The sequence below is a fragment of the Arachis hypogaea genome, chromosome 17 (assembly GCF_003086295.3).
Source record: "Arachis hypogaea cultivar Tifrunner chromosome 17, arahy.Tifrunner.gnm2.J5K5, whole genome shotgun sequence".
Taxonomy (NCBI): Eukaryota; Viridiplantae; Streptophyta; class Magnoliopsida; order Fabales; family Fabaceae; genus Arachis; species Arachis hypogaea.
Window position 1 is genome coordinate 49151407 of NC_092052.1, and position 21321 is coordinate 49172727.

At 34.8% G+C, this 21321-nt stretch overlaps 1 non-coding gene across 1 annotated transcript; it reads right to left on the reverse strand.

The window, feature by feature from the left end:
* Positions 1 to 19423: 19423 nt before the first annotated feature.
* Positions 19424 to 19531, reverse strand: LOC112767576 (small nucleolar RNA R71). The gene has a single exon (XR_003185017.1). It is a non-coding gene; the product is annotated as a small nucleolar RNA R71 (small nucleolar RNA).
* Positions 19532 to 21321: the final 1790 nt, after the last annotated feature.

Below are 21321 nucleotides of genomic sequence, written 5' to 3' on the forward strand. Positions count from 1 at the left end.
AATAAAGATTTAAAAATATTATTTATAATTAACTATTTATAAAGGTTATTAAGTTTATTTATTTATTTTTAGTAGTATTTAATTTGAAGCAGAGATAAAAATTTATATCAAAACACTCTTTATCTTCTTGCATAATTTTAATTAATATTTTTTTATTTTATATTTAATTTTTTAAATTATCTTTAATTTTATTATTTTTTAAAATTATTAATTTATATTTCTATTATATCTCCTCACTATATCAAACATTATTCTTTCTCTTACTATATATTATTTTCTATACACATATCTGTTATTGTTTCATGGCTACTATTATATTACCTTATTTTTCTTTCTCATTGTTTTCTTCTCTATCCACCTTTTCTTCACCGGGTCGTTATTAATTATCACCAAATATCATTATCGCAACTTTTAATCTTATTTATCACTTTGATTTATAACCATCTATTCTGATAATTTTTATGAGTTGTTGAAGTTTTGCTAAAAGAATTAAGACATAAAGCATTTAAAATTTTTGCCTAAAATTTGATGTCAATAATCCTAAAAAAATCAAAATATATTATTTTCAACTAAAATAATAAAAACTAGTACATAATTCTAAGTTTTTTAACTAATAATTATAAACTTAAGTCGTAGTTTAATATAGTACCTGACAGAAGGCATTCGTTGCTATCCACATTTCACTGCTACTTTGTAAATTTCACATTTATTTTATTGTGCACATCAATTAAACTATATTTTATTATTTCATTTTACATATTTTGAAATAATTCCATCGTATTATAAGGATGAGATTAATTTTCATAATCTAATGTGAATCTTATTATTATGTTGTTCGTCATTTAAATACTATTCATAAAAAATAGTTATTTAAAGTGAAACACTATATAAAGAGAACAAAAAATTTTTAGATTTATCGTTTTGGTTCGTTTCTTAATCCTTACTTAATATACTCAAATTTAATAACTTTGATGGTGATGATTCTTTGTAATTGGTTAGAAAATTTTAACTTTTTCTTTCTCTTTATGTCTCTCTCTACGATTTTAAACAAACTCAATTTTATTATTAAATATTTTTTTAAGTTCAGAATATTTTTAACTTCCTATATAATAAGTATCTTTTAAATTATCTAATGCATAAAAAGTTACATCTTTTCATGAATCTTGAAAGTTAAAAATTAAAATTAAATGATATTAATTCTTTTATTAAGTACAAAAATAAACATTAAGGCTAAATGATATTAGTTCAATTATTAACGCAAAGAAACTCCATGAAAGGATAATATTAAGTCTCATGTTCTTATATATGAGAACATGTTAACGTTTATTATATTATATGTTATCTTTGTACCACATAACAAAAGGTGAAAATCTATATCTTTCTTTTATTACGTTTTTTTTCTGTCTAAATTAGTTTGTATATTATCAATTTATTTCTATTATTTATGCAATATTTTATTTTCTTTTGGTAGTTATCCATCAATAAATGTTGAATTAACAATTCTATTTATTGTATTTCAATGTGTTTATTTCAATTAGACTCAATAAATGACCAAAATTCAAACCTATTTTCTTAAATTACTTCTTGATCATATGGTTGGAATGGTTTAAACGCAAGATCTTTAGATTCTAAAGTTTTCAAATTAAAAGAAAAATACAATAAAATAAATTAAAAAACTTGATAAAATAAAATGGTTTTTAATATATATATATATATAAAGAAAAATAATAAATTAAAACTTACATGACCCATGACATAGAAAATAAAGAGAAAAAAATAATCATGAAGGATGAAATAATGAAAAATATATAATAGTTCTTATCTTGCCATATTTCAATGTTATATGTCAATTTAATAATCAATAAAAAAATAATATTATCCAATGTAAAATAGATTAAAAATAAGAAAAGAGTTAACAAAATCAATTAACAAATTTCTTATCTTACATTGCCAGATTATTTAAAAATCAATTCACAAAGTTCTTATCTTGCTATATTTATTGTGTTATATGTCAATCTAATAATATTATCTAATGTAAAATAGATTAAAAATAAAAAAATTAACAAAATATGCGTGGAGATTTGCCATGCTTTGCATAAATGTATCACTTGTGCTACCACATCAATCCACTACAAACATTGTTGCATGCCGCTACTGATATCATGGATATACCATTACTTTTCGGCAAGGTGTCCACCTGATGATAGGCAAACACCGACCTTTTTTGTTAGCCGTGAGGTATATATTTATTAGCTTTTCATATAGTCTTTTTTAGTAATCAATATTATTTTTGTATAGAGTCATATATAACTTGTTATTGTTCATGATGGTAGGGATATGTATGATCTAGCAAATTAGAGACCACTTTGAGCGGAGATTCCTTCGTTAGCGTCTTTAGTTGGATCAGTTGATGCTTTACTTAATTAAAAATTTTTCTTTTGTTTCATAATAAATGAGTAAAGTTATTTGTATAATGTTATTTCGTGATTAAAATTTTTTGGAATATTTCTGATGGATACCATTTGATGACCCAGATTTGCAGACCATGACACCAGATTGACTGAGAGATGATAAGGAGATTCAGGCATGGATGGCAGTAGTTCCCATAGTTTGCTTTAATTATGTTGAGTTATACCATGCCAACAGTGTGAAGCATTAGTATGGTGGTCAGCAGCCAGTTTCTGGAAACCCGGTCAATATTGACAAGTTCATTACCATGATAAGTAGGGGAGAGGATGTGTGGTGGCCCACTCATTATAGATAGTGGTATCATAAATGGAGGACTCGGTTTGAGGAGGGGCACATCATTTTTATATATCCAAATGGGTTGGACTATATGAGAGACATAATGACTCTACAAATGAGGTTGTTGTCCAATAGTCGATGGCCCTGAGACATGGTGGGGACTAGGCAAGTGTGTGATCCTCCAAACTTATGCACCTCCTTATCAGATTAAAATGGGATCGTTATATGTTCTTCGATAATAATCATGATAAACAATAATAAACATGCTTGAGACATCAATATGTGACTTACTAATATCCAACATTCTGTCGGAGTGCAACACGGAGACTCCAAGGACATCCTACTACAGATTGTTTGTAATGCACTTGGTACTTTTCTCGATCAGACTCCACAACCCTATACTCATCACTTCTCCGAATGTTGTAATTCTTTACACCTAGCATGACAACCTCCTTGCTCTTGAATCTATGACCAATGCGAAACTCTACACCATCATCTGTGTTTGTTGTAATCATCTCCCCCCTATGTTAAAAAATGGAGTATTTTCATGCATCGTGTCAAGATTTAGCTTATGATAGTGGCTAACTACAACTATCAATCTCGAAACTGGTTGTGGGGTAGGCAGAAGGTGTCAAACTGTTCTCCCTAACTAACGGGGTCTCCGATACAAAGTCTTTCTCATCCTCAGTAGAATTACTTTCATTATTGTATGTGACATATTCTTCATCTGACTCATCAATATCCACGTCCATAAGTTCTATTGGACTAGCGTAGTTGATGTAGGCCAATCATCGGTCCAGAAATTTTTTTCTCAATAAGAGAATCGCTTCGTTGCAAGTATAGTTCCAAACCAACACTCGACCCGCATCAAAGTTTAATTTTGGTTGTCACAAGTTCAACCCATTAAAAATAACCGAGAGTATTATTCCCGGGTCGTTCTCCCTAGGAATTGCAATCGAATACTCAATTATTGGTTATGAGATCAATTAAATGGCAAAAAATTTAAATGACAAGAAAATAAAGCAAACAACTAAATATAACAAATACTAAAGAGGCATTCATGGCAAAGATTGAGAATCAAGATCTTCTATCCTAGTCATTAATTATAATGCAATAATTATCAAGAGCTAAGCCTATTACGTTATCTTTGCATCGGAAGAAAGTCAAATATGCCTAGTTAATGTCAACCCATAAGTAGCATCAATGGAAATAAGACTAACAAACAACTCTAGATCACCAATCCAAGTTGGGTGTTAATGACTCAAGACTACCAAACTTCTCTTCCCAAGTCAAGAATGCTCAAAATCTACTCTAAAACTAAGTCAGACATTTTATCAAACACTTGGTGTGCATAAAAAGAAAAGCATATTAAATTGAGAAAATAATAAAATCTATTACTACCAAATGCAAGAAAATAACAACAATAACTCAAAGAAGTATTAAGGACATAAAATATCAAATTGTATTAAAGGAAATTAAATTTAACAAGAGTTCATAAACATAAAAGTGACCAAATAAAGGAAATTGTAAGTAAAACTAAGAGAACAAAGATGTAGTAACAAGAAATTGCAAGGAAAACTAAGGCAAGACAAGATTAAAACCTAATTCTAAGATGAAATTAACCTAAATCTACCCTAATTCTAGAGAGAAGAGGGAGCTTCTCTCTCTAGAAAACTACCCTAAAACATATTTCTAACCTACCTAATTGCTCCCCCCTTGTTACTTCTTGAATTCGGCTTCAAATACTTCAGAAATGTGTTGTATTTGGGTCTGAAGCAGCTCAGAAATTGCTAGTCACATTTTTTTAATGAAGTAACGTGTTGCATGTCATGCGTATGCGTCTATTGACAAAAATTTTGGTCACGCGTACGCAGAACTAGGCAGATTTCCAAACTTCATTTCTTCATGAATTCTCCACTTTTACATCATTTTTTTTTTCATTCCTTCAATTTAATCTTTGCCTTCTAAGCTTGAAATCACTGAGCAAACACATCAATGCATGGAATAGAATTAAAAGAAATTAAATTTAGCAATTTAAGAGCCTAAAAAGCATATTTTTTTATCTTAAGTGCAATTTAGGAGAAATTCACAAAACCATGATATTTCATTGAATAAATGTGACATAAGTTGATAAAATCTACTAATTTCCACACAAGATAAACTACAAAATTGGGGTCTATCAACCTCCCCACACTTAACCAAGCATGTCCTCATGCTAAATTAAGAAAGATACAAGAAAGTGGTATTAACATTTATTCAATGTAAACTATCTAAATGCAACCTATCTACATGCATGCAACTACTTGGTCAAAATAAATTAATTCCCAAGAAAGTATATATAAACATACGGGCTAAAGCAATCATAATCAAATCAAATCCACAATTGAATTGGGTTATTGAAAAGAATTTAACAACTTGCAAGAAAAGAGATAATCAATGGTGGAAACATGTAATTGAGCAATCGAACCCTCATCGGATGTGTATACGCTCTAATCGCTCAATTATATAGAGCTGATTCACTCAATTCTCTTCTAATAATACTTTCTAAGATTTGTTCTTCTTCTAACAATCAACAATTATTCAATGCATGCATACAAATATCATAAGGAGTTATCCATAGGTTGTAATGGGGTTAGGGTCAAGGTAAGGATATATATGGCTAAGTGAGCTTGAAATTTGCATCTTTGATTAACCTAAGCTCTCACCAAACACATATAACAACCTATACAATTCTAATACAACACCTAGCTACCCATAATTCTCACTTTTTCCACATATTCATGTATTCTTTTCAACCATAACACATATGCATTGTTATTATTACTATTCTTTGGGACATTTTGTCCCCTTTTTATTCTTTTTCTTTTTTATATATATTATTATTTTTTTTATTTTTTTAAATAATATAATATATATAAAAAGATTAATGCATATGGTTCAACATTTAATGCATGAGTATGTACCCAACTTCTAAGATTTTTATGAAAACTCAAAAATACACTTATATCTCAACCAATGTTCCCAAACTTCTCATACTTATATGATACACACTCTCGCTAGCCTAAACTAATCAAAGATCCAAATGAAGGATATTTATTGTTTTTCACTTAGGAGTAGTGATGTGCTAAAATTAAGAACAAAAGGGATTAAAATAGGCTCAAAATTGGTTAACAATAGTAGATGAAAGGGTAAGGCCATTTGGGTAGGTGAGCACAAATGAAATAAAGGTCTCAATCATATAAATACATTCATAGACCAAATAATGGACATAAAGAATCAAACAAATCAAAGATTACAATCATAGAGAGAGAATAACACACAAGAAAGAAAATAGTGGTTATATGATGCAACCACACAATTAGGCTTAAAAACTCACAAGCTTATGTATTCTTAGCTCAAAAACATGTTCCACAATATATAATTCAAGCAAGTTAAATGAAAATTTTTTTACTCAAATCAATTGGGGTGCCTTATAGATAAATTCCTAAGAAAATTTTATTATTTTGACTAAGCTTGTTATATATATGCAATACCAAGAAAATGCAATAAAAAATTCTAAAAGACCCAGTAATAGAAGAAAAATAAATGAAATGCGAAAGTGTTTAGATTAGAAAATTTCACCCAAAAATCGGCCGATTGGTCGGACGACCTCCCCACACTTAAAAGCTTGCACCGTCCTCGGTGCATTCAAAGATGAGCAAGTGGGGTACGACGACTACACGGATTGCCACCTTCAGCTGGTGGATCAACCGGCTGCTGCGTGTTCTTTCTTCCGCTTCTATTTTTTTGCTTATGGTGGTTCATCCTGAATGATAGAAAATAGGATAGTAAGATGAGTAAATACAAAAGCAAGGAAGCATAGATTGTTGGAATGAGGTGATATCACTAAAATAAAGTGAGTTAATAAAGTTGTGACATTGATGAAAATAGTGCGTGAATTCTAAGTTGCATGCGGGATAGAATTCACACACTAGCATTTAAAAGCTATGTCTCAACTACACAAAAGAGGTATGTACTTCACTCATTTTAGTGTGCTTAAAATACTTCAAAGAAAACTTGTAGGTTAAGGCAAACAAACAAGTAATAAAGGAGCATAAAAGCACTCAAGCAAGAATCAAGTGATTGTGAAATGGATAATGAAATGGACATCGGTTGATGTGCTAGAGAATTCAATGAACCAAATGAGATATGAAACTCGCACATCAATCATTGACACACCTTAAAGTTTGTTTGCAACACCTAATTGACACCAAGTGGGAAACATAGTTGCTATGCACTTAGGAAAAGAAAGATCGAAGTTAAAATCAATCACATAGCAAGCATGGTCTATATAGCTTGAGATTTTCAAAAAGATGTTACTAGATGAGCTTACAATCCAATTTCATAAATGAAGCATTATGCCAAAATGAATAGTTTGAAGTATGTGTAGAGCACATAGTTAGACAATTAAGGATTAACATGTCATTAAGGCATAAGCATAACATATGGATGCATATGATCAAGCAACACAATGCATTGAGATAAATGCACATCATCCAACATCAAGAAATTGCCTAGTCATGGTGAAAGAATTAAAATCACATGATGGCTAAAAATGCAATTCAAAAGATTAAAATTGCTTTGAAGGCAATTAACAAGTACTTGGTATGTAAAAATATCAAAGAAGCAAAATTCAATACCAAGCAACAAGGTATAACCTCAACAAAGAAATCCAACAATAAATATTAACAACAATGATGCTAAAATAGCATCATGCTAGTAATCAGCAGTTATATCTCAACAAAAATAGCAAATCAAATCAATAATCCAACACTTATCACCAAAATAGAAAATTAAACTAACTAACCAACTAACTAACTAATCAACTAACTAACTAACTAAAGAAAATAATGGTGGATAGTGAATTGTAGTGATGGATGATGGTTGAAGGTGGGAAAGAAGAGAAGAAAAGAGAAAAGAAGAAAAAAAATGGAGAGAAGAGAAGAAAAGAAGAGTACGTGAGACAGAGGGGGGTCACGCGTACGTGTGGGTCACGTGTAAGCGTAACAGGGGAGAAAAGGATGCGACGCGTACGCGTCTGGCAGGCGTACGCGTGATAGGAAAAATAGGGGGTGACGCATACAAGTGGGAAGAGATTGTGCTAGACGCACAGTTCCCGCACGCTACGTGCACAACTCTCTATTTTGACCGTGCGATGGCACAGTCCATGCACAATCCTGGCACGGTCAGATTCTGGGGTGTCACACGTACGCGTGCGGGGACTTCTCTCTTTTTTTTAACTCAAAGATACATAAGATTTTCCACACACTATGTACATCTTCAAAACTAACCAAATTTCAAAATTAACAAAATTCCTAACTTCTAAAAACTATTCAAACATGCAACTAAGCAATTCAAACAAAAAATGCAATTTAAAACAAAGACGTAATTCAAAACAAGTAACTTACAACTTAAAGAACAAATCTATTCAAACAAACTAACATCTAAGGGCAATATACACAAGAGTGATATCAAAGCAAGAAAGTACCTAATAATGGCAACTCAATTCATTCATCAACTATATGTACAAGAGAATGGAAAGAGTTTACCATGGTGGGGTATCTCCCACTTAGCACTTTTATTTTAAGTCTTTAAGTTGGACATTTAGTGAGCTCTAATTAAGGAGGCTTGTGCTTAAATTCATCCTTGAACTTCTACCAATGCTTGGACTTCTATTGATTGTCAAAATTTCCAACAAAATGTACCAAACTTTGATGAAATTCCACACAAGTTAAGAGCTCCCATACCTTGTTTTTACACCCGTCTTCAAGTTGATTCTTATGATTTCATCTGGGTGGTATGCTCACTTCAGAATTCTCATATAAGCACCCAAACATCTTCCTAGACCCATTCAATCTAGAAATCCTCCAACCATTGAATTTAAACTTTGATGATTTAACTATGATGAACCTAGAATGGTGCTTCTAACCACTAACCATCTCCCTTTTGCTCTTAAAGCCACAAAGAGTCCTAAGTTGACTATCCATCTCAAGCAAACCGTACTCAAGTGGGATAATAAAATTTAAGGACAAGAATTTTACCCACTTAAGTGATGTAATGGATGATGGTGACCTAGGGAGAGATGCTTCCAACGGTCTTGACAAGGAAATTTCTATTGCCGTCCATCCTCTTTGAAGGGCTTCCACCACATGACAAGATGCTTCAAGCTCTATCTCTTGCCAAGCACCCTCAAGTCCACATTCTTCCTCACCAACTTCTTCTAACTCTTCCCCATCACTTAAGTCATATCTTGGAGGTTGAGTAAAATCTACTTCAATATCAAATTCAAGTTCAATAGGGAAGGATTCATCAAGCTCAAAAAGATCATATGTTGATGCGGAATCATCATCAATAGGAGGACTTGTTGCTTGTACCATTTCTTTCAATTCTTCACTCACAATATGCTTTGGAAGTTGTGCACTATCCTCCTCAACATCACTTTTAAACTCTATGGAACAAGGCTCTACAACTTTAGATTCTTCTCTGCATTCAACATCTTCTAAATCTTCAACCACTTCTTTTGGTTCAATCATCTTAACTTCCTCCTCTTGTTGTAATTCTTGCTTCAACTTATTATCTTTTCCTTGAAGCTCCAAGTTCTCCTTCTCATTAAGCTTCTCAGTTAATCCTCCACATTCAACAATGGGAGTGTCTTGGATATTTGAGCATAATGATACCATGTGGTTCATCGCTTAGGCCAAACTAGCCAGAATTTTCCTAGCATCTTTTGTTCTTCTACTTGCTTTTGACAATAAGCTAGAAGTTCTTGTTGTTCTTGCATTAGGGGTTGAAAAATTTGTCCAATGAAGGCAATGGTGGAAGAGAGGGTTCATTGAGGGTTCATTGTTTGGAGAAAAGGTGTCATAGTTGGAAGGTGGTTCATATTGGTGAGAGTCTTGAGGTGGTGTGTGTGAAAGTGATGGTTCTTAGGAGTATTGATGTTGGAATGGTAGTGGCTCTAGGTATGGTTCATATGGTTGTTGGTATGGTGGATATAGGTTAGGATCATATCGACGTGAATGGTGGAATGAGGCTTGTGAGTAAGGTTGCCAACAATGTTGAGGAGGGGGTTCATATGCATATGGTGGTTGTGGCTGACAACCATAAGGGGTCCACCACATCCATTAGATTGTTATGCATTAGGAGTTGGAGTGTACCCATAAAAAACCTGAGGAGGTTGTTGCCAAGAAGGTTGTCTATATGATTGAGGCTCCTCCCACCTTTGATTACCAAATCCTTGATGCAAACCTCTATTAAAGCTTTCATTTCATGCAACATAGTTTGAACCAAATTCATAGCCAAAATGGTGAGAATTCATAGTGAAAAGAAAAAATAAAAAAAAAGCTAATCAAAGATAAAGAAAATAAACTCCTAAACCAAAACTAGCAAATAAGCAAAAATCAAACTATTCACAATATTCACATATGAACAATAACCAATAACAAGCACACATTGCAATTCTCCGACAACGACGCCAAAAACTTGATGGGTAGAATTTATACCGGTCTAGAATTTCTCAATAAAAAGAATCTCTTCATTATAAGCATAGTTCCAAGCATAGAGGGATAGTGCAAGAAACTTAATGAGAAGGAGAACTTGGAGCTTATTGGGCTATGATTCTCCCATGGACACCAAACATTGGGCATGACCATCGAATCAAAAGACACAAAAATGAAATACTCTATTTCCGTCGATGCTAACAACCTATACCCAACTCTTCCAATCTCCTTTGTCCCATTAGCACCCATGCTCATCAAGATAAGGCTCTTTAACTCAGACAGATAACTTAAACGACGAGTGCAACGGATAAAATTATCACACTCAAATACAACCCCATCATCACTATTTTTTATGTGACAATTAGGATATATACTCATAAAGATATATTCACTACAAGACATTTTTACTAAACTTATTCATAGAATGGAGAAGAAGGAGCAGTATGTGTATGAGAAATGCTAATACTTGTAGCTCTTTTTAGAGTTAATTTTAATTTATCGTACTATATCTCGCTTACAGTGTAAACGATTCAATCATGGTATATTTCGTTTACACCGTACTCAAATTTTCTTTAAACGAGATATATTGATCACATAAACTCCCACGTATCATGGGTGCACCCGTTTTATGTGTTAAAAATTTGTGTCTTATCTCGTTTACAGTGTAAACGAGATATACCCATAATTAAATTGTTTACATTATAAACGAGATAAGTAATAGAATATAAAATGATAAATTATATCCAAATTATCTATAATCATAAATAAAATATTTAAAATATTTATTTAAAAAAATCCTGGATCTTAAAAGTTTTCTTGTTGACAAATCAAATAGGAATAAAATGTAGTTTTCGTCGTAAAAACTATACTTATGCCCCGAGTCTTATTTTGTACCATAATGGTGGACCTAACCTATTACAATTAGCTTATGGGGGATTTTATTCTTCTTTTTTGGGTCAGAATGGAGGACTTTATTCAAATTAGGCCCTTTAGTATTGGGCCTGGATTGGATTCCTTTAACCAAGGGTTTTGTTAGACCAAGCATATTTTGTACAAAATATTTTGAGCTATTGTGCTACTAGTAACCAAATTTATTTATGACAAAAAAAATATATTTTTAGGAGAGAGCTTTACTAAGAGTCTATTGGAAAACTTATAATAACATGTCTGTTCTGGGGGTTACCTGAAATGTTGATTTGGGTCCGAATGTGAGGTCCAGATCCCTTTGTATGACATCGTCTGACTTGTTGATGCCGAGGTGTCATCTGTCCGAGTTTCTCGTGAGGAGTTGTGGGTGGTACCTGCAAAAGACTCTGATGCTTAAGTTAGCAAGGGCTTTAGGCAGGTTTTCAGTAGATTAGAACGTAAATTATACCTGAAGGGTATCAGTGTATTTATGATAGAGTCAATAATCACCTATGTTGGAGTAGTTCCATATTTTCTGATGGGTAATCGTTCCCTTTATCTTGGGAGTTTATTGGGACCTATCTTTTAGGGAAGATAGAAATAGTAGGAGAGATTTGTAGAGGCAGTTACCTGCTTGGGCATGTAGCTAAGCTTCATTGTCGATGCCCAACCTCTTTGAAGAGGTCGGGCGTGTCGTGAAAGCCACCTTCTTTGGTGGGCCTTTTGTTTTTATTGGGTCTGGCTTTACTTATTGGGCCAGAGTTTGAACAATGCCCCTGCTTGAGTCCTGATCTTTTTTTAAGTCAGGCTCAACCATTTTTGTGACATATGCTTGGACGTCAGGTGCCCCCGCCTTCCTAGAGATCAGGTGCTCGATGTGTTTGAAAATTTGAACGTTGTCTCCTTTAAATGAGAGGCTAAGTTGGCACGTCCGTTTCCTGGAATTGTGTGCACGTTTTAAAGAGGAGTCCCTTTCTCTATTTCTGAAAAAAGCTTTCCATCACCTTCTCCTCCACAAAGAACCTTCTGTTATTGTAAAATTTTCTCCCTTCATTGTTTGCTTCGTGGCTCCTTTTACCCAAGATTTTTCTTATTTTGGCTTTGCTTGAGAGGTCTCTTTTGACAAAGAGGATCGTCTGTGTTTTGCTGCTTTGACATGCCCCTTCCTTTCTTGATCTTTGCCAAGGTTGGTATTTTATTTTCCTTCCGACAGTCTTGCATTCTGTCTGCTTCATTAGTTTTGTGTTTTTTGCCTTTCTTGCAATCTAGCTTGAATGGTCTATGAATAGTAATGCCGCTGGTAGATTGTTGTTGATATTTGGATTTGAAGGAGATTTTTTATTGTTATTTGCTTTGTTTGAAAACTTCTTTTTGTCGATTGGGGTTACTGTTGGTGATTCTATCGGTGATTCTGAAATTTCCAAAACTCGTAGTATTTTTTTACATTGTAGCTTTATTGCGTTTGTATTGCCTCCAATGGTGTTGCTACTATTTAGTGATGTCATTACTGATAATATAGAGGGGACACCATTTCATACTTTCCTGTGTCCTGGTAGTTGATAAGGAATACTACAATGCCTTTTGTAGACACCATAAAATATGTGAGAGTAGACAAGATGAGAGAAATTATGAATTAGTGGTACCCGATCCCGAGGAGAGGATTCATTTTCTCCTTTAGACAAGTCGGAGCGTCCATTTTTCTATGCCTATGACTGTTTTTTCACTAGGCTTGGCATATCTCTTCCTTTCACTGATTTTGAGACAGACATTCTCAGGTCTTGTAATATAGCCCCTTCTTAGCTTCACCCGAATGTTTGGGCCTTTCTGAAAAATTTTTAGCTTCTATGTCGGGAACTTGATGTCCGACCTTCTACCAACCTTTTCCTTTACTTGTTTGTTTTGACCAAACCTGGGACGCTGAAAGGGAAGGCTTCTTGGCTCTCCTTCCGTGCCGTCTAGGGTAAAAAAGTATTTTCCATTTTTGACGAATCTTTTCATGATTTTAAAAATTACTTCTTTAAAATCCGGGCAGTAGAGGGTGTCCCACCTTTATTTTTGGACGAGAATGACGAACCTTCCTTTCTTCTTTTCTGACAAGAACATCCTGTAGTAACCAAATGTACCATGGATAGTCTAGATGAGGTCAAAAAAGCCTTTGTGGATATGTTGTAAGAGTGCTGGGGCCGAGCTCCTCACTTGGACATAAAGAGGTACTTAGGAGACCTCGGTCAGTTCCGGTCCGAGTTAGGTAGTTTTTTCGACCTCTAGCTTTTTATGTTATCTCTTGTTATACATTTTTACCATGTTAATGTGCCTTTGTATTCTTTGTTCAGAGAGTATGACTTCCAAGACTTCTTCTATGGAGTATTTGCGTTAGGCTCGTAAGACTGTGGTGGCTCAGAGTCTTCAGGACAAAGGTATTGAAGGGACATCTTCCCAATCTTCTCCTTAAAAATTGGATTCTGGTGCTGCTGCCTAGAAGAAGGTTATCACGACTCTAACTGTTCGCCTAATCCATTCCGACCCAACTTTGGAGAGCTCGGGTACCCGATCGCCTCAAGGGCCTTCCCCAAAGAAACAGAAAACCTCTGGGGAGCTGGTGGACCGGCAGAAGTTAACCAATTAAGAGATTTTAAATAAGAGAATAGCGTTGCACGTATAGCTCTTAACCAGTTAAGATCCGCCTCACCAATTTAAAAAGGGTTGTCACAAATTTTAGAAATGAAAATACTGGGAGTATGAGTCCCAGGTCGTCTCCCAATGAGTTGCAGGAAAGAGTGCTATTTTATTAACTAGAATTTTTCTGAGGGTTTTGAAAGTTGAATAATAATGAGCAATTGATTAATTATAAATCAGAGCAATAAAAATAAACTAAGAATAATTATTGATATTCTAATTAAAAAGGCCTTGACTGGGGGAATGATTAATTGGAAGTTCTATCCTTGTTGGAATCTTCTCAAGTGTAGTGTAAAGAGGTTGTTGTTTTCACTTAGTTAACCCTTACTAAATAAAGGAAAGTTAAGTGATTGAGCTAACTCTTACCCGCAAATCCTAGTCCTCTCCCTTGGGAAGGTCTAGCGTTAGTAGGTACAGAATTAGCCAACAACGTCCAATTTAAATAGGTACTTGAGCATTCCAACTCAAGTGTCTCCTCTTAATCAACCCCTATGTCAAGTAGAAAATCTACTCCATTGACATGGAATTAATACTCATAAAAATATAAGAAGACATAATTAAACAAAATAAAATAGAGACTTAAAATTAATTAAAAATAAAAGTAACTCTATATATTAATAAACTCAAAATGTAACATACTTATTTGAATAGAGTCAATGATCAGCTGAAAGGAGTAAAGGAATAAGGAAACAAACTAAAGTAGCATCTTCACGGAGGTAATGGCTCTTCAACATCCACAATCCAAAGCAAAAGCATAAACTATCAATGTAACACTAATCTCAATTCAGATCTAAAATTGAGGTAATCCTAATGTGATGAATCTGAATGTGTATGGATGCGTAATGAGTCTCAGCATGTTCCCTAGGTTTAGTCTGTGTTTCTGGGCCAAAAACTGGGTCAAAATGCGGCCCAAAATCGCCCCCAGCGTATTCTGTTATTTCTGCAAATCGCGCAGGTCACACGTACGCGTCGTCCACGCGTTCGCGTCATTTAGCAATTTTCCTTGTCACGCGTTTGCGTCGTTCATGCGTTCGCGTCAGGCGTGCAGACTTCAATCCACACGTTTGCGTCAGGCACGCGTTCGCGTCGCTGCGATTTCTTCATTTCGCGCGCTCGCGTGAGCCATGTGCTCGCGTCAGTGTTTGCTGGTCATCTCTTTAGTTTCTTGTTTTCCTTCCATTTTTGTAAGCTTCCTCTCTATTCTCTAAGCCATTCCTACCCTATGAGGCCTGAAACACTTAACACACAGATCACGACATCGAATGGTATAAAGGAGAGTTAAAATGCATAATTAAAAGGTCTTTAAGAAGCAAGTTTTCAATCTTAGAACAAAATCTGGAAGGAATTGTAATATCATGCAAATCATATGAATAAGTAGGTAAAGGCTTGATAAAACCACTCAATTAAACACAATATAAATCATAAAATAATGGTTTATCAGGAGCCAAGTATCAACGATAAGGACTTTGACGGATTTTTCTGGAGTGAAAGGAATATCCTGCCCATCAGCCAGATAGCCATGGACGACATGGCAATTCAGAATCACCTCAATCATATGGCACGTAATTGTATCTGTATGGCTGGGGTGAGTACTTGATGAGCGGATAATTTATACGCTTTTTGGCATTGTTTTTAGTATGTTTTTAGTAGAATCTAGTTACTTTTAGGGATGTTTTCATTAGTTTTTATGATAAATTCACATTTCTAGACTTTACTATGAGTTTGTGTGTTTTTTTGTGATTTCAGGTATTTTCTGGCTGAAATTGAGGGACTTGAGCAAAAATCAGATTCAGAGGTTGAAGAAGGACTGCTGATGCTGTTGGATTCTGACCTCCCTGCACTCAAAGTGGATTTTCTAGAGCTACAGAATTCAAAATGGCGCGCTTTCAATTGCGTTGGAAATTAGACATCCAGGGCTTTCCAGCAATATATAATAGTCCATACTTTGGCCGAGTTTAGACGACGTAAAAGGGCGTTGAATGCCAGTTCTACGCTGCTATCTGGAGTTAAACGCCAGAAATACGTTACAACATGGCGTTCAACTCCAGAAAGAGCCTCTGCACGTGTAACATTCAAGCTCAGCCCAAGCACATACCAAGTGGGCCCTGAAAGTGGATTTATGCATCAATTACTTACTTCTGTAAACCCTAGTAGCTAGTTTATTATAAATAGACCTTTTTACTATTGTATTAGACATCTGGGGACGTCTAGTTCTTAGATCATAGGGGCTGGCCATTCAACCATGCCTGAACCTTTCACTTATGTATTTTTAATGGTAGAGTTTCTATACTCCATAGATTAAGATGTGGAGCTCTGCTGTTCCTCATGAATTAATGCAAAGTACTACTGTTTTTCTATTCAACTCAACTTATTTTGCTTCTAAGATATTCATTCGCACTTCAACATGAATGTGATGAACGTGACAATTATCATCATTCCCTATGAACGCGTGCTTGACAACCACTTCCGTTCTACCTTCGATTGAATGATTATCTCTTGGATCTCTTAATCAGAATCTTTGTGGTATAAGCTAGATTAATGGCGGCATTCATGAGAATCCGGAAAGTCTAAACCTTGTCTGTGGTATTCCGAGTAGGATTCTGGGATTGAATGACTGTGACGAACTTCAAACTCGCGAGTGCTGGGCGTTGTGACAGACGCAAAAGGAGGGTGAATCCTATTCTAGTATGATCGAGAACCTCAGATGATTAGCCATGCTGTGACAGAGCATTTGGACCATTTTCACAAGAGGATGGGATGCAGCCATTGACAACGGTGATGCCTCCAGACGATTAGCCATGCAGTGACAGCGCATCGGACCATTTTCCAGAGAGGATCAAAAGTAGCCATTGCCAATGGTGATGTCCTTACATAAAGCCAGCCATAGAAAGGAGTAAGACTGATTGGATGAAGACAGCAGGAAAGCAGAGGTTCAGAGGAACGAAAGCAATGATTTATCTGAAATTCTCACCAATGATTTACATAAGTATTTCTATCCTTATTTTATTAATTATTTTTGAAAACTCCATAACTGTTTTATATCCGCCTGACTGAGATTTACAAGGTGACCATAGCTTGCTTCATACCGACAATCTCCGTGGGATCGACCCTTACTCACGTAAGGTTTATTACTTGGACGACCCAGTGCACTTGCTGGTTAGTTGTATCGAAGTTGTGAATGAAAAACAATTTATTAAGACGCGCGTACAGAGTTTTTGGCGCCGTTACCTGAGATCACAATTTTGTGCACCAAGTTTTTGGCGCCGTTGCTGGGGATTGTTCGAGTTTGGACAACTGACGGTTCATCTCGTTGCTCAGATTAGGTAATTTTCTTTTTGTTTTATTTTCAAAAAAAAATTTTTATTTTCAAAAATCTTTCAAAAATTTTCCTTTGTTTTCGAAAATTATTTCAGAATTTTTAAGAATGAATTTTAGTGTTTCATGAAGCATGTGAAGCCATGTCTAAATTCTTTTGGACTGAGGCTTCCAACCATCAGCATGGAAGCAAGTTAATTGGAATGTCAGCCGTGTCATGTCTGAGTTACATACTAAAGCTTGACTGGCTATTAAGCCATGTCTGACCCTCAGATTGGAGCTTTAGACTAAGATTGCAAGATTCCTGGAATTCATATTAAAAATTTTGGAATCCTTATTTTTCTTTTTCAAATTAATTTTTGAAAAATACCAAAAAAATTAGAAAATCATAAAAATAAAAAAATATTTCATGTTTCTTGTTTGAGTCTTGAGTCAATTTTAAGTTTGGTGTCAATTGCATATTCATCTTGCATTTTTCGAAAAATTCATGCATTCATAGTGTTCTTCATGATCTTCAAGTTGTTCTTGGTAAGTCTTCTTATTTGATCTTGATGTTTTCTTGTTTTGCATCTTTTCTTGTTTTACATGTGCATTTTTGCATCCATAGAGTCTAAACATGAAAGATTTCTAAGTTTGGTGTCTTGCATGTTTTTTTTGCATCAAAATTTTTTCAAAAATAAGTTCTTGGTGTTCATCTTGATCTTCAAAGTGTTCTTGGTGTTCATCTTGACATTCATAGCATTCTTGCATGCATTCATTGTTTTGATCCATAACTTTCATGCATTGCATCATTTTTCATGTTTTTCTCTCTCATCATTAAAAATTCAAAAATAAAAAAAAATATCTTCCCCTTTTTCTCTCATAAAATTTGAAAATTTGGATTGACTTTTTCAAAAATTTTTAAAATCTAGTTGTTTTTATGAGTCAAATCAAATTTTTAATTTAAAAATCTTATCTTTTTCAAAATCTTTTTCAAAAATCAAATCTTTTCCATTTTTCTTAATTATTTTCGAAAATTATAAAAATATTTTTCAAAAATCTTTTTCTTATCTTTATCTCCTAATTTTAGAAAATAACATCACCAATTAATGTTTTGATTCAAAAATTTCAAGTTTGTTACTTGCTTGTTAAGAAAGATTCAAACTTTAAGTTCTAGAATCATATCTTGTGATTTCTTGTGAATCAAGTCATTAATTGTGATTTTAAAAATCAAATCTTTTTCAAAACTAATTTCTATCATATAATGTCAATCATATCTTTTCATCTTATCTTTTTCAAAATCACATCTTTTTCAAAAATTTGATTTCAAAATATCTTTTCTAACATCTTATCTTCTTATCTTTTCAAAATTGATTTTCAAATTTGTTTCAACTAACTAACTAACTTTTTGTTTGTTTCTTATCTTTTTCAAAACTACCTAACTAACTCTCTCTCTCTAATTTTTGAAAATATCTCCCTCTTTTTCAAAATTTCTTTTTAATTAACTAATTATTTTAATATTTGATTTTAATTTTCGAAAATTACTAACCTTTTTCAAAAACTATTTTCGAAAATCACTAACTCTTTTTCAAAAATTATTTTCGAAAATCCTCTGTCACTCTCTGAGTTCAGATTTTCTCTTCTTCTTTTCTTCTACTCACATAAGGGAACCTCTATACTTGGGTAAAAAGGATCCCTATTATTATTATTTTTCTGTCCCTCTTTTTCATATGAGCAGGAGCAAAGACAAGAATATTCTTGTTGAAGCAGATCCAGAACCTGAAAGGACTCTGAAGAGGAAACTAAGAGAAGCTAAATTACAACAATCCAGCAAGCACCTTTCAGAAATTTTCGAACAAGAAGAAGAGATGGCAGCCGAAAATAATAATAATGCAAGGAGGATGCTTGGTGACTTTACTGCACCTAATTCCAATTTATATGGAAGAAGCATCTCCATTCCTGCCATTGGAGCAAACAATTTTGAGCTAAAACCTCAATTAGTTTCTCTGATGCAGCAAAACTGCAAATTTCATGGACTTCCATCTGAAGATCCCTTTTAGTTCTTAACTGAATTCTCGCAGATCTGTGATACTGTCAAGACTAATGGAGTAGATCCTGAAGTCTACAGGCTCATGCTTTTCCCTTTTGCTGTAAGAGACAGAGCTAGAGTGTGGTTGGACTCTCAACCCAAAGATAGCCTGAACTCTTGGGATAAGCTGGTCACGGCTTTCTTAGCCAAGTTCTTTTCTCCTCAAAAGTTGAGCAAGCTTAGAGTGGATGTTCAAACCTTCAGACAGAAAGAAGGTGAATCCCTCTATGAAGCTTGGGAGAGATACAAGCAACTGACCAAAAAGTGTCCTTCTGACATGCTTTCAGAATAGACCATCCTGGATATATTCTATGATGGTCTGTCTGAATTAGCTAAGATGTCATTGGATACTTCTGTAGGTGGATCCATTCACCTAAAGAAAACACCTGCAGAAGCTCAAGAACTCATTGACATGGTTGCTAACAACCAGTTCATGTACACTTCTGAGAGGAATCCTGTGAGTAATGGGACGCCTCAGAAGAAGGGAGTTCTTGAAATCGATACTCTGAATGCCATATTAGCTCAGAATAAAATATTGACTCAGCAAGTCAATATGATTTCTCAGAGTCTGAATGGAATACAAGCTGCATCCAACAGTACTCAAGAGGCGCCTTCTGAAGAAGAAGCTTATGATCCTGAGAACCCTGCAATAACAGAGGTGAATTACATGGGTGAACCATATGGAAACACCTATAATCCCTCATGGAGAAATCACCCAAATCTCTCATGGAAGGATCAAAAGCCTCAACAAGGCTTTAATAATGGTGGAAGAAACAGGTTTAGCAATAGCAAGCCTTTCCCATCATCCACTCAGTAACAGACAGAGAATTCTGAGCAGAATCCATCTAGCTTAGCAAATTTAGTCTCTGATCTATCTAAGGCCACTGTGAGTTTCATGAATAAAACAAGGTCTTCCATTAGAAATTTGGAAGCGCAAGTGGGCCAGCTGAGTAAAAGGATCACTGAAATCCCTCCTAGTACTCTCCCAAGCAATACAGAAGAAAATCCAAAAGGAGAGTGCAAGGCCATTGAATTAATTACCATGGCCGAACCTGTAAGGGAGGTTGAGGACGTGAATCCCAGTGAGGAAGACCTCTTGGGACGTCCAGTGATCAATGAGGAGTTTCCCTCTGAGGAACCAAAGGAATCTGAGACTCATTTAGAGACCATAGAGATTCCATTGAACCTCCTTACACCATTCATGAGCTCTGAAGAGTATTCTTCTTCTGAAGAGAATGAAGATGTTACTGAAGAGCAAGTTGCCAAGTTCCTTGGTGCAATCATGAAGCTGAATGCCAAATTATTTGGTATTGAGACTTGGGAAGATGAACCTCCCTTGTTCACTAATGAACTGAGTGATCTGGATCAACTGACATTACCTCAGAAGAAACAGGATCCTGGAAAGTTCTTAATACCTTGTACCATAGGCACCATGACCTTTGAGAAGGCTCTATGTGACCTTGGGTCAGGGATAAACCTCATGCCCCTCTCTGTAATAGAGAAACTGGGAATCTATGGGGTGCAAGCTGCTAAAATCTCATTAGTGATGGCAGACAATTCAAGAAAATAGGCTTATGGACAAGTAGAGGACGTGTTAGTAAAGGTTGAAGGCCTTTACATCCCTACTAATTTCATAGTCCTAGATACTGGGAAGGAAGAGGATGAATCTATCATCCTTGGAAGACCCTTCCTAGCCACAGCAAGAGCTGTGATTGATGTTGACAGAGGTGAATTAGTCCTTCAATTGAATGAGGACTCCCTTGTGTTTACGACTCAAGGTTATCCTTCTGTAAACATGGAAAAGAGGCACAGTAAGCTTCTCCCACTGCAGAGTCAACCAGAGCCCCCACGGTCAAACTCTAAGTTTGGTGTTGAACTCCCATATCCAAACTCTAAGTTTGGTGTTGAGGAGTCTCAACAATGCTCTGAACATCTGTGAGGCTCCATGAGAGCCCACTGTCAAGCTATTGACATTAAAGAAGCACTTGTTGGGAGGCAACCCAATTTTTATCTAATTTTTATTTTCATGGTTTTTCATATTTTCTTAGGTTCATGATCATGTGGAGTCACGAA